The 18881-nt window shown below is 32.3% G+C and overlaps 1 long non-coding RNA gene across 1 annotated transcript in view; it reads right to left on the minus strand.

Annotated features, from left to right (window-relative positions):
• Nucleotides 1-4897, minus strand: part of LOC148611344 (uncharacterized) — a 28163-nt gene extending 23266 nt beyond the window's left edge. The window contains exon 1 of the long non-coding RNA XR_015924111.1: nucleotides 4669-4897. This is a non-coding gene — a long non-coding RNA (uncharacterized LOC148611344). The remainder of the gene's footprint in view (nucleotides 1-4668) is intronic.
• Between the last annotated feature and the right edge of the window lie 13984 nt (nucleotides 4898-18881).

Consider the following 18881-nt stretch of genomic DNA (forward strand, 5'->3'; position numbering starts at 1 on the left):
CGATAATTGCACATTATGTACTCTATATGGAAAATGATATACGTGTAGAACGGATGGTTGTGAATTGTTACTTCCTCATTATAAACGTTAGTATGCCTTTTATTCTATTTTGTATGTACTTTTCTTTGTTGAAGGATAAAGTACAATAAATTACTTGTTGTTGTTTGATACTAAAATAAAATTATAAAGAATGACTGTTATATGTTTATGGTCTATTGGAAATAACCTCAATGCCAGTAGTACACACTTGAAAATAAGCTGCTATGCTGTTATTTCTTCATAGACCGAAAAAAATATACGAGTCTTTCCTTTTATTTAGTCAGATTAAAAGCTATAGGGTTATATATGTAAGCAAATAATACCGCATGGATACCTAATAAAGGCTTAAGTCTTACATCACCATAATGCTACAAACCATATAAAAATTAATGCAAGTCATAACTTAACAACGGTAAAAGGGTTTAATGACTTAAACAACCACACTTTTCTAAAGAAAAGTTAATCTAGCTCGTGTTTCTATGGCGTTTATGTAATATCTCTCATTTTCAAGAAAAAAACAAAATGTAGGATATTACTATAATCCGGTTTTAATACGAACAAAGTAATGGTAAAGTACATGATATTTCTATAAAGTTTATTGTTTTAGAATTAAGCCATTGTCTTATAGAAAAGAACGTGTTAAGGAGGTGTTCTTTTATAATTGCATATCCTTCAAATGCAAACCCTTAATTTACTTGATTGCACAACAGAGCTGTAACAATGACATACATTATATCTCGTCGGGTTAAGTACTTTGGCGTGATCACAACCCTCCCTCATTAAAATCTGGCCACAGTGGAAATAATGTTACACAAACACACTTAAAAATCAAAAAGGTATGAGTCCCTAGTTGCAACAGAAATAATGAAACTGTATATAAATTACACAAATGTACAAACTAAGGACTACTACCAATTAACGGACATGCCAGCTCCCGACCAGTTTAAACCTACAAACTGTTATGTCCCCATCGTATGTAAAATCAATCCCAATTCTTCCAATGCGCTGTTGCGAGTCACGTTACATCATAAGTCATACAATAAGGACACAACTAATGTCATGCCAAATACAGCTTTAAAATATAAAAAATGAATTTGAAATTCAAAGATAAGTTGTATGATTAAAGGTTTTGCCTATGAGCAACAAGTTTTTTTTACTCAAATAATGACGACTGGTTGATAATGCACGGCTATATTGTTATAAAGCTGAGTTGTTTCGACCAACAAATATGCGAAACTTCCGATAACAATAGCTCTTTGACTGCCTTAAAACTTTAATCAATAATTTCGGAAACATGTAAATCAATTCCGACAGAACGATTTTTAGCATTCACTAACATATAGAACGTTGTGGACGCCCTATTAATATTTCTACAAACCATTAATTGTAATTAACGGTAGACTCTTGCAAATTTTATATTTTTAAATTCAAACAAGAATAAAAATACCCGTATTAAGGATAAAAATTAATCAATTCAACCAAAAAATGCCCATGGTAATGTTTTCTTTTTCACTTTCTTCCTACACTACGAACTCATTTTTCATATATGGTTTTGATTTTTTACAAATAAGCCATCAGACTACGTGCGAAAATGTCCTCCAAATAAGAGTATGGCACAACCGAAAAAAAGAAATGAGTGTTTTTTGTAGGTGTCGGGTATTAAGCAATGAATATTGCTTAAAATATCAACTTTGTTGTAATAACATAAAAGTTGTTCATAACATAGTAAAATATTTTTTATATATTACATCCAGAAAACTATGTCCGCACGCAAGAAACAACTTTCTATTTTCACATATGATAAACTATGTAATAATGAATGTATTCATTTAATTTGAAGTTTTTTCTTGGGTGTGGAAACCATTTCCTTGCCAACAAAATGACCAGAAAGTACAAAAATTGACAGAATATTGGAATATTGGTATACTTCATGAGTTTTTCTGTCCTTTCAATGCAAAAACTATCAGAAGTCTTTGTTTTCACATGTGTAATAGATTCACAATTAAATTCTTTTACACTTTATGATTAATTTTAAATTGAATTTTAGGCCAAAAAAACCTCTTATCGCCCCTTCTCCTTTGTTTAAGTTTGCGAATCTAGTTATTATATTGTTGAAGCCCTTATTTTTTGCTCATAAGTTAATAAACATTAAAAAGGAATCGCTTAAAGTACACAGACGATCCTGTTGTTGAATGTAATTAATCCAAAGGAATGTACGATTTGATTTAGTCATTGAAAAAGAGCAAACATTATGTTAAAATAGGCATGCACGGCAGGTGCTACGAAAAGCAAACAAAATCAATTTTATAGGATCTTTCTGTTCCTTTTAATGGTGTTTTAATTTTTCCTGTACAGGTTTTCGATTAAAATGGATGAAATGTCTTACCGCAAGAGATACTCTATTGTAACACAGTATTGCAAACTAATGTGTTATATTTAAACAACAAATATTTGATTGACCTTGCTAATGTAAGAGCCCCGTGCAGGTTCGAGTGTAAAAAGAATAGGCCTGCAGCAGCGCTAAGCTTGTCGTAAAAGGCGACTAAATAGTGCTCTGAAACCTAGCCGGGGGCTAGGCGCTCTGACCACAGAGCCACTGGGATGTGTGCCCTATGAGGTGGAATGGGGTATCCCTGGCGTTTTACATGCTAGGGTTGTCAGGCTATAATACGGAAAACCTGATCGCAAACCATAGTGGTGTATCGTGTTGGGAAAGATGCCACATTCCTCGCACGTCAAGGAACCTTGCTGTGGTATTCGATAGGAGTAGGAACCTTTGCGCTCCTCCACAGGAGGCTAAATTGCCCTACCTTACCCATCCCTCCCTTTTATCTTGTGGCAATCAAAATTTATCGACCCATATTATCCTTGTGTCCCATCCCTTTTTTCATTTCATTATCATCATTTCATGTTAATTTTATCATCCCTTTCATGTTCATCGCCTGAATATAGCTGAAATATTGCTACTCGGTCGTTAAACCCCAACAATCAATCAATCAAGCTAATGTAAAAAATAAGCTTACCCTACCGATGCATTTGAACACTTCAAACCGCAAAATAATTTTTAAGATTTTTGTGCATTTTTTTTTTTATACTGTTTGAATATGTTTTTTCTTGGTCAATAGAAAATCAGTTATCGTTAAAACCATGTGTTACTTTTCCTACAATTCGATTAAACAATTTTCATGTTAATATCAAGAGGGATATTCAGCAGTATTTGAAATACTTGCTAAGGATGTTAAAATGTCGTTAAAATTGTATCAAATATAACTCTTAAAATGGGAAATCTGGTAAAATCGTAATAACAACTCGTTTCTTTAAGGCAGAAGTTCTAATTAACAGCTACATTATTCGACTATAAACTTTTCAATGTGAAGTAATTACAACCAGATACGATGCCAGATCGCAGTAAATGACACTCCATATAGCGTGTCTACTACAAGCATACGTTAGGCCAATTATGACTCAGTAAATGCCAATATCTATAATTCAAAGCATTACAAAAACTATGAGTTAATTATTGCTAAACAACTGCTGTTTTCGAAAGTTCTAAAGTTGTTGATATTTTGAGACAATCTCTAGTGATTTGTTATCTAATTCTGAACCACTTATTTTTAGTACTATTTCATGTAAACCATATAGTTTAGCTTACACTTGAGAGTAAACCAAGTTGTTACTCAAAAGCATTTAGTATATTGCAAAAGGTATAAGCATGGCCTTAACTAATTTATATTAAGCATTTACTACTTATTTCATGCCGACAACAAAGTATTGAATTACCTTTCACAAAAATTATCATCGATGATAAAGCTTTTATCAAAAGATATCAGGGCACTCCGGATGTTAACTTTGTCGTTATGGACTTACCCTGCTAAAAAGGTCGTGAAGTATTGCCATTTCATTTTTTTTTTTTTTTGCATACACCACCACATATAAAAAACGAATAAATGAAAGTTTAGAAAATACGTTTGTTTTTAGCACATACTATTATGATGTTTTTTTTTTTAATTCACTGATTATTCAATTCATTTAATTTATAATTTACTGATTGCTCATGCATATTTGTTAGGTTTTTACACAAGAATGCAAAACATCACAAATTTCTTTTATTATTTACAATAATTGTTGGATCACAGAACTGCGCCAAACCAGTTCGTCAATACATCTCGTCTCAAAAAGTTGAAGTTTGTTCATCCCAATAGTGTCATAAACTTTTGACATTGCTTAGCAGAAAGCTATTATTGGACAAATATATAGTTTAAAGTCTTGCAACAGAAACGGTTCTTCTACATAAGAATATGAAAAGGATCATACTTTAATTACAACAAATTATATCAATAGTTTTGTAATCTTCTTCAAAGTATTATAAATTATTTCTAAAATTGGATTGCAGTAAGCATGTTATCCTTTAATATGCAATACAGGACAAATTTGAACATTTAGCAGACTTTTCATCATTTCTAACAAATAACCGATGTGTTAAATAAAATTATAACCAAGAATATAATCTTTTACACCCAGAAAAAGAATATTTTAACTTAAATTCAAATGAAAATCATTAGAAAGAGCGTTTTACTTTTTAAAAAATCTGGAAATGAATTTTAGTCTTTTATCTTTTGACACCCATACCTTATGTGAACAGTTCCTTGCCTGGTATTTCCCAAGTTATCGTGTTGATTCCTTATCTTGTCCTGGTCCTTTGACGAATATCCATCAATCTGTTGTTTTTAACATACTTTCCCTCCTCCTACGGTGCACACACTCCTCGTGGGTAAGATCGTCCAATGTAAACGAAGGCTGATTGTGACGTGTAATCTCAGTATTGTCGTCAGATCGATGTATCCAAGATATTAGTCAAATATCTGATTCGAACTAATAAGCAGATGAATAACATGTAGTTTATCAATTCAGTATTAAAATACCACAGAATGTATTATTTTGTTGGTTAATAGTCTTGATACCACTTTTTCATGTGGCTACATTATAAATTTATTGACGCTTGTAAGTGTAATCAAATTAAATTATAAATTACCCATATTTTTTATGAAAGTTCATAATATCCTTTAATGTTCGATGAATACAAATGAATTTGGAAAAGTTTTATAAATTTTAATTGCCTAAAATCATCAGCTTCCTTATTGCAAATTAAAATCAATGGAGCCGATGCATAAACTATTACGGCAAATAAAACAAATGTAAATCACAGATGGATGGGAAATTTTTATTCATGTCTTGCACATGGGCCTCAATGTTTTTAATTTGAAACTCTTATAAAAAGGTACCTGACCTGGAGTAAATTTCCCAGGCAATAATAATAAAAATAAAAGTTTCAGTCATAAAAAATTTATGCCTATTTATAATCTTATCTTTATTCCATTTTTAAAACAACTTTGAATAAAAACTTGAAATCTCGATTTTGTTTGTTTGTATTTCTCAGTTTTTTTTCTGTTTCTTTAGTGTTTTGATTTGTTTTTGATTTGTTTTGAGTTTTTTGTATGGAGGATAGTGATTTATATTTTGATGTTTTTATTTATTTTCCAAGATTCATCATTTGAGATATATAAGTTGTACATTAACACCATTTATAGTTAAAAGACAAAATTCGTTGTGTTAATGCACTTTCAAGAATTGTTTTCAAAATATTGCCGTTAATACAATCCTGATCCTGTTTGCTTGGCAAAAATTTAACTAAAAATTGTAGATTTGATGTTGTAGGTTTTTCTTTTGAGTAATCAATGGAACCAAGATTCTAGCAGATATAAAAGAATGTAATTCAGGGACAAAGACCGGACATGGAAAACAGACACAGACAATAAAGAACATAAAATAACCAGAATTAACAAACAAAGTAACATGATGAGTAAATTAGCAACTCGGAATGAGTGCTCTACAAATGTGTAAGGGCATTAAGCTATGAATATTGCTTAAAAATATTAACTTTTTTTGTAATAACATAGAAGTTGTTCATAACATAGAAGTTGTTCATAACATAGTAAAATATTTTAATATAATTTGTGGCACAAGTTCATTTTAATGATGTCAGAATGGTGCCATATTTTTACGTCATTTTGTAAATACTGCTGAGAATTGTAAATTTTGAAGTTTTTTCGGACATATGTACATCCTGAAAACTTTTTCTTTTGAAGGCGTAATCAAGGGAACCAAGATTCTAGCGGAAATCAAAAGAATGTAATCCAGGGACAAAGACCAGACATGGAAAACACACACACACAACAAAGAACCTGAAATAAGAAGAGTTCAACAAAAATGTCCGTAGAGTAGTGAGTTTGCTCTATTTAAAATAAAAAATACCCCAAAAGTAGTGATTTTCTTGATTTTTTTATGATTGCCGACAGTTGTGTGCGGTCGGATGTTAGTTTATTATTATTGTAATGAATTTACCAAGTATAATTTTGTAACTTGCAATCGGAATCTTTTATTTCATACAAAATGTTATACAGCCCAATTGTTGAAAGTACACTGAAATATTCTTGAAGCTCATGTTAATTCAAAATTACAAAAATCTGTATAAGATACATTTCTGTATGTCAATGTTATGATTAAGGCGATCATATAGGGATAATCTTAAATAAATCTGTGTATATTTTTAGAAAACAATTAAGGAACAATTTCAAAATATCGACAACAATACCAGTAAAGATGGCATATATATATATATCATATATGTAAAAATTGCCGAATATTTGATCTTGAACTTGATATAACATAGCAATAAATCATGGAACAAAACTGACTTTAGAGGATAGGAAATGCATATCTGTGTAGTTTCAACGTCTCACATGATGGTAGTGTGATTCATAAGTGTTTACCGTTGTGAAAAATATGACAATTCTTTCGACAGGCTCCTTAAGATTTATATCAAAGGAGCTATACAATGGCGGTTAGTAAGTGTAAAGTTTGGTTTGTGGTCAATCAGTTAAGACGTGGAATATTAGAAAAGATACTAGTGTCATACTGGACAATCAAAATGTGATGGCGGCCGTAAAATTTCTAATCGACCATGAGTACAATTTACAAACGTCAAGTATTGCTTGCTTATACCTCTACCTTTACATATATAGGATACCAATTACAAAGTTTTCTGGGTTTTTTTTTGTTTTCATTTGAATACTTGAATATTACATAAAATATTGAAAACAGTTTAGGTGTTATTTTAAACGAAGATGTATTTTGCTTAAAATCAATATTATAGCATTACATAGTATGCGTATTAATCGTTGAGAGACAGTGACGAGTACAAGTAGGTAATCATTGATTCCATCAAAAGAAATCTGAAACTAGGCTTGTGCACTAATCCTTGAGTTGTTTTTTCTTTAATTTTGAAATTCAAACGTCTGTTCAAAATTTGAGTTGTAGAAAAGTTTCTAAAAAGCCTTAACATGGGTTTGTTTTGTTTTGTTTTTTTCAGGGGAGGGGGGTCCAGATATCTGTGGTATTTTCATATCTACTGGCCAACATACCATGCATTTTATTTTCATATATCTTCTTCGAATCTTATGACATTGAACTACAAACGTAGTCACGATAAATGCTTTGCCTTTGTACTACAGCGTGATAATAAATATTTAGAATAACAAAATACAGAATCACTCCGAGAATGAATACAGAACATGACAATTAGTATTTAGATTCTTGTATTTACTCATAACGACACTGAATGTGCACGTCATCTCTATTTCAATTCAATGTTTGAACTTTTTACCGAAACACAAAGAAAAGGACAAATTTAGAATGCAATTCATTACTTGTATTTATTGTTCGGTTTGCGTTGAAACATGCCTGCCAATGGCAATGTCATTCACTTGTGTTATATTTTTGTTGTATGAAAAGTTTTATTCAAGTACTGTGTGTGTTGTTTTTCTTAAATAAAAGAATACCTGTTTTGTAGAGAAATTTTACATTTTTTTATTTCAAGTGGTCTTCCATAATTGATATGACTGCTAATTGATCATGCGGATTTGCAGATTGTAATGACAGATATTTCTACTCCTTATTTAGATATACATTTATAATGTTTGTTCTTTAACATTTTTAGTACTTTTTTGCCTAGATTTTACTCTATTTCAACCATATTCCATTCTTTATTGTATTTTTGTAAAAGAATTAAAGTTATTGCTTCGAAAACTCTACGGTCTTTACAATGTCTAGTTGATCGTTATGGTGTGTCTGTTTCCAAACTGACTAATGAACTAAATTTCTCTTAAATTATCTTCCTCTTTACCTGACATAACCTTCATTTGCTACATGGATTTGTCATGCAAAAAGCAGGAAATGCTCATACTTCCGGTGCACTTGAGTTTAATCCCGCCTTTCGATTGCTGCTTGTCATTGTGTATTTATAGCTTGTGTTTTTCTTCTTGTTTGTCCATGTCAGTTTATATGTCATCGTATGTGTAGTCCACGAATTTACGTTTTGATTTACCCTGTTTTCAATGGTACTTCATTATAGGGTCTGTAAGCAGGCGCCGATCCAAGGGCTGGCGTGCCGGGCGTACGCCCCCCACCCCCCACCCCCCCAAAAAAAACCGATAAGGAAAAAAAATCACAAGTTTCACCCCGTCCCCATAATATTTTTGCCTTGCTTTTCATGGCATTTAATTCAATTAACGCGCCCCCTAAACTCAAATCCTGGATCCGCTCCTAGTAAGTCTGGTTCTAATTTCATTTTCATTTAATTTACCGAATTCCCGATGGAGAACGTTTTGAAATCCGAAAACCGATCTAAAAACGCTGCACTTTACGATGCAAAACTTTCTACTTCACGCTTTTAGTTTACACATTTATTATGTAGAAAAATATATTTATCATTTTTTTTCGATACTTTTACACGAAATGATGTTGTGCTATTAATATTGAACTCATCGTTCTGTAGGTAATAAATTTCCAAGCATTTGAATGGTAGACTAGTACCCACTCTCATGAAATCACGGAGTCACATGTCGAGACTTACATACCCTATTTTTTAACGATTTATCCTGTTAAATATTTAAAACTTAATTTTTCGCTCAAACAATTCAAGAAAAAAAATAATATTTTGCATTGTCTTTCATCAGTGTAATTATAGATTAAACATTAAGATCAAATCGTGCTTCTGTGTTCTCTGAAATGAAGATGTGTGATATCTTGATTCACATCATATTTTTGTTGTAAATTAATTGGTGCATAAATCAAGAACAAATTTATTTTAGATTTCACAAAGTATCAAGTATCAGAGCAGATATTGAAACTTCTAAATCGTTTAATAGGACATTAACTTTCAACTTATTTTGCTTATGTCTTTTTAAACTTTATTAAATAAAGTTCTCACACTTGCAAATTTTTTCTTACAACAACATAGATCACACTTTTTTTCTGAGAAAATATTACAAGGCAAATTTCAAACCATATAAGAATCATATCTTTTTGATAAAAAAAAGAATTTTATAGATATACACATTTGTTTTTTTTGAAACAGTTAACTTTTGCATGTTTGATGGCTCAGTATAATTCCAATAGTTGAAATAGAAACAATTACGGAAACCGTTGACAATACTGCAAAACTTCAAAAAAAAAGAGAGTGCCAAATGAATATGGTGTCTACCATTGAGTAAATTTTCCGAAAACCACATTTGTTTTCTTTAATCAATAATGATTCCTAAAACAATTTACTTAACCTACAATTCAGAATACTGGTAAACAATTTTACCAGAACAGCCATCAATAGCGATAATATGCATTTCTCCGTAATTTTTTTGAGAACTGTAATAGTTCAAAAATGCAAATGAATGATTATGGAATTCACCCAAATCAAATACGTATCGGGAATGGAATCTGTGAATATGTCAGAGATAGCAACCCCAAACAGGAAAAATGTTAACCCAAGTCCCTCATTTGGCTTCAATTAACGAAGCGGGAAACCCTCACACCACAGGCTGCAGCTGACACCAAAACAACATTATATTAAGGTACATCGGAATACCTGCCCCTGTTTACTCCAAAAACATGAAAGTAAACTGAAAGTGAAAAAGAATCAATACATACAGAGGCTAAAAAATTCGGACAGGCGCAAAAAAATTGGCTGGGTTAAAGTACTCAACATTGAATATTTAACGTTTACGACTATAGATTGGTCAGCTAATGTCTTTATACAGTCATGTACAACTTTCATGATTTGCGCATGCTTTGACATTTTCTTAAAAACATTTTAAGGCTTCAGCTTGTGTGATTTCGATGTTGAATTATTTTTTTGTTCCAACTGATGAGAAATTGGGTTGTCGTTTCTGTTTTTGGTTACAGCATGTAGCTCTAAAAAATAAGAATAATTTGTTAAATTTTATGCAAACATTATTTACATCGTAATTCGGAGTAACAAATAAATCTGTGATCGACACTATGAAACTATCAGCACTTATGATTCCCGAACAATAAGGTTTGCTTTTGGTTAACTCTAATTTCATTCTGCCTTACTTGAAAAAATATGCCAGAAATTGTAGACAAAATAAAGTTTAGCTTCGGGCATATGACATATATTTCTTCTTATTTTGCAGATTTCAATGAAAGTTGATCTATGTCATTAGACTAATTACAAAAAAAAATTTAAAAAATGTGACTATTAGGGCTGACAAAGATATGATTTTTTTTTAAGAATGACAGTCGTATAATATTTTTTTCTTATTTTCTACAAATTCAATGCATTGCTGGTTATTATTTCGATGTCAAAAATATACATAAGTAATACAGCACAAAATATAAGTAACTGAAAGTGGTGTTGATGATAGAAAAATGAATTTCAGGAGTTACTATAGTAAATGGGCTGGGAGAGTCCACTGTGCACCCCCATCCCACTCATCAACTTCATGGTGATTTTAGGTACCTTTATACCTCCCATTACCAAATCAATTTGTCGCCAAAGAATATTCTTGGATTCTTTTTCAAAATAAGCCTATATTTGTAACCCATTGGGTAAAAAAGCCAAGATTTTTGTGACAACTGTTTGATACCGAGACCAGTTTTCTAGGGATAGGGGTAATACTTTCAACATTTTTAAAAAATCCTTTCTTGAAAAGTAGTCTTTCGCAGTTTATTTCTGTAGAAAATTAAATTATGTATCGAGTGATACCAAATTTAAGGCGTTTTAGTTGAGCAATAACTTGAAAAGTCGAATTTATGTGACTTTGACCGAAAAATCGAAAATCCCATTTTTCTCATTTTTTGATAAATTCTGACTACGAAAATCGACAAGAATCATCAAAAGAACCCCAGAAGTGTACATTTTGCTAATAATAAACAGAAAATACCAAATAAGCCATTTTTACTAATTAAATAAAAGCATAGATAATCTAACCCCCCTAACAAATTCGAATCACTTCGTGATCCTCACCGATGATCCTGTCAAGAATTTCTCCCTTACCTAAAACTCTGGATCCGCCACTGCGTCAGCTACTTTTCCTTCGGTGGGGGGGTCGTTTTAAGTTTTCACTTTCTAATAAGGATTATAAAAAGTGTGTTGTAGATGTGTTTACTGATCTGTGAAACAAAACGCTATCACTTTAACAAACTTATTTACCAATAAATATTTGAAATAAAAAAAACAATTCTGTTTCCATTATCAGGCGTCATTTTTCTCAATTTATTTTGAGCATTTTTTCTACCGAAAGTTACTTCTTTACAATTAAAAAACGTTGAAGTCAAATTGGGTTCTTTGACTTGAAAATTTGTTGAACATTGACCAATCAGAGAACTTCATATAGAACGTCATATTTGTTTCTTGTTCCTTCGTGTTTACCTAATTAGAACAAACCACACTTTAGGGAGTACAATCCCATGAAGGTAATTATTCACGGATGTAGGGACGACGTTTCAATGAAAAACTTTTATTGATAATTAAACCTGAGATTCAAATCGCATACATCACAATATAGATTTATTGTTTCTAATTATCTGTTTGGTCTTTGTTACCAACCATTAGAAAACATTATTCTTACGCAAACAAAGAAAAAATGAAACAATTTGGAGACGTAACAATAGTTTTCTGGTTTACCAAGAATTAAGCTTTAAGACATTTTTTTCTCTAGAAATTGAACTTATAATTCGCACTATTGTTATTTGTTTATGCTGAAAACCGTTATTTTCAACGACGTCCGAGTAAAAGTACTTTTCAAATGATTATAAGACCAAGTTTGATGAAACACCTTAACGAAAGTTTTTCTTACGATTTTTCGTTGATATTTAAACGATTCTGGGAACGATTAAACTTTTCCTGAAAATAGTTTGGGTTTGATTTCATTTCTTTGATTACGGTGTTATTACCTAACACATTACTCGCTGTCATGGATGCGAAAATTTTTACCAAGCATGTGCACAATAAAATTCAAGGTCAGTGGAGTTCCTCCGGTGTACTGTTCTAACATGTATTTACATGAAAAGTCGTGGTTTGGTGCGTGGTAAAGTATGGTAAAATATCGGCAAAAAATACCGAAGCGTGAACATTAATGGTACAATTCAGATGCGTCAAAATTCAAATATATGACCAGAACGTCGAAACAGGAAACAAAGATGAACTACTAACACAACGTAGCGAACCGAAAAAATAAGTATAAAAATTGAAGATAAGAAAAACACCTGACGTAACACAAAAACCAAGGCAATAGCAATATGAACTCCCACAAAAAATAAAAGTGACATCAGGTGCTTCGGGAGGGTATTAAGTATGTTCTGCTCCGTCGGCGGAGTAAAAGCTTACAAGTACAATAACTTGTATAAAAGTTCACGCCTGATAGAACAATTAACGTTATAATAAACAAATTAAAACCCTTTTACTTGATAAAGTGAATTTCGAATTTCGTTTTTTTTTTATCCTTGAAATTTGCGTTATTTACAAAATGCAAATCTTATTCCATTTTCGTTGTGCTGTACACGTGTCTGAAGGAGAAACCTCCCATCAAAAGTACAGAGGAAGATCAAGTATTGAAAAATTAAAACTAGGAGTAATAAAAAGCAAAAATGTCCAAATAAAAAAAATTATCAGGCACCGAAAAGATCTACCATGGCCAATACATGTACATGCAATGATGTTTCAGAGGTTTTATGATACTGCAAATTTCGGTAAAAACGTAGATATAACTCATGTAAAGTCAGATAAGTAGATATAACTCAGGTAAAGTCAGATAAGTGGATATAACGCAGGTAGTCAGATATGTTGATATAACTCAGGTAATGTCAGATAAGTAGATATAACTCGGGTAACGTCAGATAAGTGAATATACCTCTGGTAAAGTCAGATAAGCAGATGTAACTCAGGTAAAGTCAGATAAGTGGATATAACTCCGGTAATGTCAGATAAGTGGATGTAACTCAGGTAAAGTCAGATAAGTAGATATAACTCAGATAGAGTCAGATAAGTGGATATAACTCGGGGAAAGTTAGATAAGTGGATTTAACTCAGGTAAAGTCAGATAAGTGGATATAACTCAGGTAATGTCACACAAGTAGATATAACTAAGGTAGTCAGATAAGTGGATATAACTCAGGTAAAGTCATATAAGTGGATATAACTCAGGTAATGTCAGATAAGTGGATATAACTCGGGTAACGTCAGATAAGTGGATATAACTCAGCTAAGGTCAGATAAGTGGATATAACTCAGGTAATGTGACATAAGTAGATATAACTCAGGTAAAGTCAGTTAAGTGGATATAACTCAGGTAAAGTCAGATAAGTAGATATAACCCGGGTAACGTGAGATAAGTGGATATAACTCAGGTAGAGTCAGATAAGTGAATATAACCCAGGTAATGTCACATTAGTAGATAAAACTAAGGTAGTCAGATAAGTGGATATAACTCGGGTAAAGACAGATAAGTGGATATAACTCAGCTTAGGTCAGATAAGTGGATATAACTCAGGTAATGTGACATAAGTAGATATAACTCAGGTAAAGTCAGATAAGTGGATATAACTTGGGTAAAGTCAGATAAGTGGATGTAACTCAGGTAAAGTCAGATAAGAGGTAAATATAACACCTGTCCAAATCGAACGATAGAAAACTCTAAAGAGATTTTGAAAGGTTATACGGTACGTGGTTGAACTCATAAGCGATTTCCAGTTTTGTTGACCGCTCGTGATTGGATAAAACCGTTCGTCCAAAAAACCGAAGCAGAAATATGCAAATGAAGATGATACATAGAAAATTCATCTTTTATTGATGAAAATATTTGAATGAACAATATGCAAATGAACATAAAAGGAACATTCATCTATCATTGAAAACAATAGTTGCAGAATCAGAATGAGTATATTATTTAATGATTTGACAATGACGTTGTGACTAATATAGCTATGAATGAAACGAAGCAAGCTAAGAATTACGAGACAGTTCAATCACGCCACCGGACAGTGTATACATTTCAATAATTTGACCTGGACACCAAGACAAAAAAGATTTTACTGAATACCCACCGAAATATTTCAAAAAAATTTCGAAAAATGTAATTAGCTCCAAAAACTGTTTATGATTACATAGACAGCCAGTAGATCTGTTGGGGGGAGATTCGGCTGACGCATAATCCTCCAACAGAATCTACTGACTGTCTAAATAATCATAGACATAGCTTATGACATATACATGTAATACTCTAATCTATTAGGTGTAATGAAATGGTTCTGGTCTTTTCCAGTATTTTCAGTGTTGGTTATGACACATTTCACTGTATAAGGTTGTACTCTTGTAAGTGTTACACGCAGTGGCAGTGTCGCTGTTGACGTGATTATGACGAAAAACGAAACAAAATAAGATGATTAAAGTTACGTGCAGCACTAAAACAGCGATTGTTGTATCGCCGGGACAGGGTTTATAGATATTGAACTTTGACAAACAACGGATGTGAGGACTCATACTTCATCAAAATAGGAAGCAACGCTTTTATCGCTTAAGTCTGTTAAAGACTAGAATAGATACAAAAAGGGGGAATTGTCCAATCGTTTAAGATAAGGTGATTTAATCACACAATGCATTCTGTCATTGGAAAAGTAATGTCATACCTTTTAAGTATAAAATAATGCAACATGTGTGGGATCCTGCTGCAAATATTGAGACAATAAATTAATTTGGGTATTCATGTAGAAAGAATACTTTACTTGTAAGATAGTTTGTGGAATGTTCACTTTAATAGTTGTACATGTATGTTTGAATATTTACACAGGGATAACCAACAGGACCAAGGATTAAGAATAATGGAATACATATGTTTCATTTAAGACGCTTTAGCAGTTGACAGAAACCGAAATCATTTTCAATGATCATTTTAATGATGACACAGTACATTTTTTAAAGAAAAAAAAATAAAAATTGTGTAACGAACGTTTAGAACATTGTCTTATTGATAACACTATTCTTCCGTCAACAAAGTTTACTTTGCGCAGAAGTGTATTAATGAAATTAAATTGCGCGGGTCTTTTCCAGTATTTTTTTTAAAGTACAGTTGTATTTCGTAAAGATTGACTGATTTAGCTTGAGGTGTAGCAAGGAACCAATACAACAATTCGGGGAAACAAAGTATCAATATGAAAACTTGGACACTTTGGATTCACCTTATTCGTCAGTTGTTCTTGGATCTCAATGATTGGATTGAGTGAGTGTGGCTTTATATAGGGCATACGTTGAAAGATATTTTGATTGCTGTTCGATATCAACTTCCTAAACGAGTTGGAAAAAATTATTAATTCTGACTGTCCAGCTTAACTGTCTCGTATCATTTTGTGTGAGGAAAACTAAAAATTGTTTCTCATTAGATTGAAATCGTGGCATGCATTTTTTTTTATTAATAAATTTATAATCTTCACGATCAATAACGAAATCAAGGAGTTAATTTGAAAAGTGAGAATGTGCCACTGGTTTGTCATCAATTATACTAGTATATAAACAATAAATCAAACCCTCTATTTACTTAGGAAACCAATAAGTGACTTCAGTAATATGATGTCTTTCTAGACCAATATTCATTGCAATATCCTAAATGAACAGCTGATTAAGGACATGACTTCCTAGGACATGCACGTAGAAAGATTTAGAATTTTGCTGGCTTCAGTTGTACCTTAAGTAAGAAAAAATGATTTATCACCTGTGTCGCCACAATAGCGAAATCAGAATTAAACGAATAACATGTCAGTCTTGTGTTGTTCATCTTTTCAAGAAAGTTATTCAGTGATGTAGTTCTTTGCAGTTACCCAAATTATATTTACACTGCATACAATTATAATATTCATGGGATAGGGTTCGATAAAATGACAATGACCTGACGAACTCCCCAGTCTTTATGGTATACCCTATAATAAAGTTTCAAACGGTACACATCATGTTCCATGAAAGGGTAATTAAGGGAACAAAATTCGAGCTATAATCAATAGAATATATTCTAAGGATAAAGACTAGACAGGAGAAATAGACACACACAACAAAGAACATTAAATAATCTTAATAACACGTACAAACAAAATCTCTACAAATAACTAACAGCATTCCAAGTTGCATCGGTAGAAACATGCAAGCAGAACAAAAAGTTGAATTTAAATATCCGCCGAGTTGCTCATAAAATGTTAGGTCAGGGCTAGACGAAAGAGAAAAAGAAAAATATGACAGTTAACAAATCGGTTCTCATGGTGCAGACGTATACACCATATCGATCACAAAGCCAGTTTTCATTTACAAACAGAGTAAACTTCCATGACCATTTGCAACTTACCTATGGCCAATATATAATGTAGCCACTATTTGATCTTACTTTATTATGCTTACGGTGTACTTGCAGTCGAGAGCATGGTTAAAGGAGTGGAAAAAATTAACGCAAGCAAGCAAGGACTATGTATGATCATCGCAGTAAATGCATGTCCAAAAAAGATAATGCGTAAGTATATAAAACAAAACCATCCTTTTCCAATATCCTTAGCACTTAAGAACATTGATTCACCTCGGCGTGGAGGCGATTTGTGTAGTTAAAGTTGTTGTGACCCTTTTGAAGATAGAAGATTTATGGCAGTTTGCTTCACTTCACTCTGTTCCGATGCACTTTGCTCTCTAAGCACGGTATCTTCATAACACTGTAGTTCGCTATATCAACGGTAACATAACATGCAAGGAGTACAAGACATTGAACTATGTTTTTTCTAACTAGCTATAAGAGTTTAATTGTTAACGACTGCGTGGTTTAAATAATAAAAATTTAATCGTCTGTGATATAAAAGAAGACCATAAGTATTCTAATCAAGAAACCATAAAGGGCATTATTTCACAATAATAATATATACAATATAATTTGGAGAAACAAAAACAAATACAAATCAAAAATCTAACATGGTTCCATCAGATTTTAGGTAATATTTGCCCAGTAGAATACCTTGATTTTCGGCAAGTAACAAAATGTTTACACTTTACCGCATTCCATGTTCCTTACGTTTTATTAAGCAGAAGCAGACATTGTCATCTATGATCACGGTTGTTTTGCCAATGAAATCAAGGGTATGCACGGTAAAAGCTCGAAGTTCACGGAAGAATGACGATGGGAACCAATCTTCCAAATTTTGGAATACGAATATAGATGATACTTTGTTACGTCACTTTGAAACGCAAATGTTGTAACAGCCAATTGATTTTTTTTTTTTTTTTTTTTTTTTTTTTTTTTGTTTCGTTTCGTTTTTTGTTTTTTTGTGTGTGTTTGTGTTTGCGGTCGTAGATCATATCATCTGATGATCCTATTTCTGAGGTGAAATAATTCGGTTTCAAAAGCTTATGAAGTTATCTGGAGGAATTTTAACATGTTCTAAAGAGGTTAATGGAGTTTGGTGTTAAGCTTCCTTATGACGTTTTCTTTTTGACTGATGTCTATGACTGACTCGAGGCAGAGTTAGGAGAATATATGGTGTGATTTCTCGAGTGTTTTGGGGACATATGCAATAATTACCGAATCAAAGATTTTAATTTGCAATATATTATTGGTATTTATGTATTCAATTAATATACTTCTTCTACATGTAAAAAGCAGGTAGTGAGATAAAATTTAATGATCGGTGTAATCATGTTCGTTATGGAGATGGCCTCTACAGTTCAAAGATACAGATCTGCAGTTAGGTGGATAGTATGTTCCTATTTGAATGTTGATTATTTGAGGCAAATTTTCCTTATATTAAACAAAATTGATTAAAAGTCAAGTCTTTTGATAACGTCCTCTAAAATCCATAAGCAGTTACTGTCTGGAATTATGTGGTTACTATAAGCAACGACGACAAAAATATGATTGATTGATTAATTGATTGTTGGGGTATAATGCCTAAGCAGCAATATTTCGGCTATAGGCTAAAAACCACTAATTCCACTTCCCATAGGCTTCTATGCTAATTTCACAATATTCAATGGCTTCTCTGGACTTGACCTTAACTTTAACCTGCAGAGGACTATATATCAGCATGATTCTACATATGTCAGCTCACAATCCTCAGAATGGCATGTGGGGTTAGCAGACTTGCAGTGCAGTACTGGTCACCGGAAGTGAAGGGTCTATAAATAGCATGGGAAATCCCAGTGTTTTCACAAGATAGGGGTATATTTAAAAATCATTATGGAGATTAGGCTTCACATCACAAGAAGCAAAATGCACCTATAAAATGTACAGAAATGTTTTTCCTTTCAGAAACTGTTTAAATTTTTTAAAAAAGATGAGAACTTTTTTCACAGCACTATGAGGAACAGGGGTAATTTCTGCGTAGGACTATTTTTGCGTACGTTCCAAATGCTCATTGGTTGAATTGGTGGTCTGTAACCTATATTCAGGCGATGAACATGAAACGGGATG

The sequence above is a fragment of the Perna viridis genome, chromosome 7 (assembly GCF_037379345.1).
Source record: "Perna viridis isolate PV_CMFRI_1.1 ecotype Kerala chromosome 7, ASM3737934v1, whole genome shotgun sequence".
Classification (NCBI taxonomy): Eukaryota; Metazoa; Mollusca; class Bivalvia; order Mytilida; family Mytilidae; genus Perna; species Perna viridis.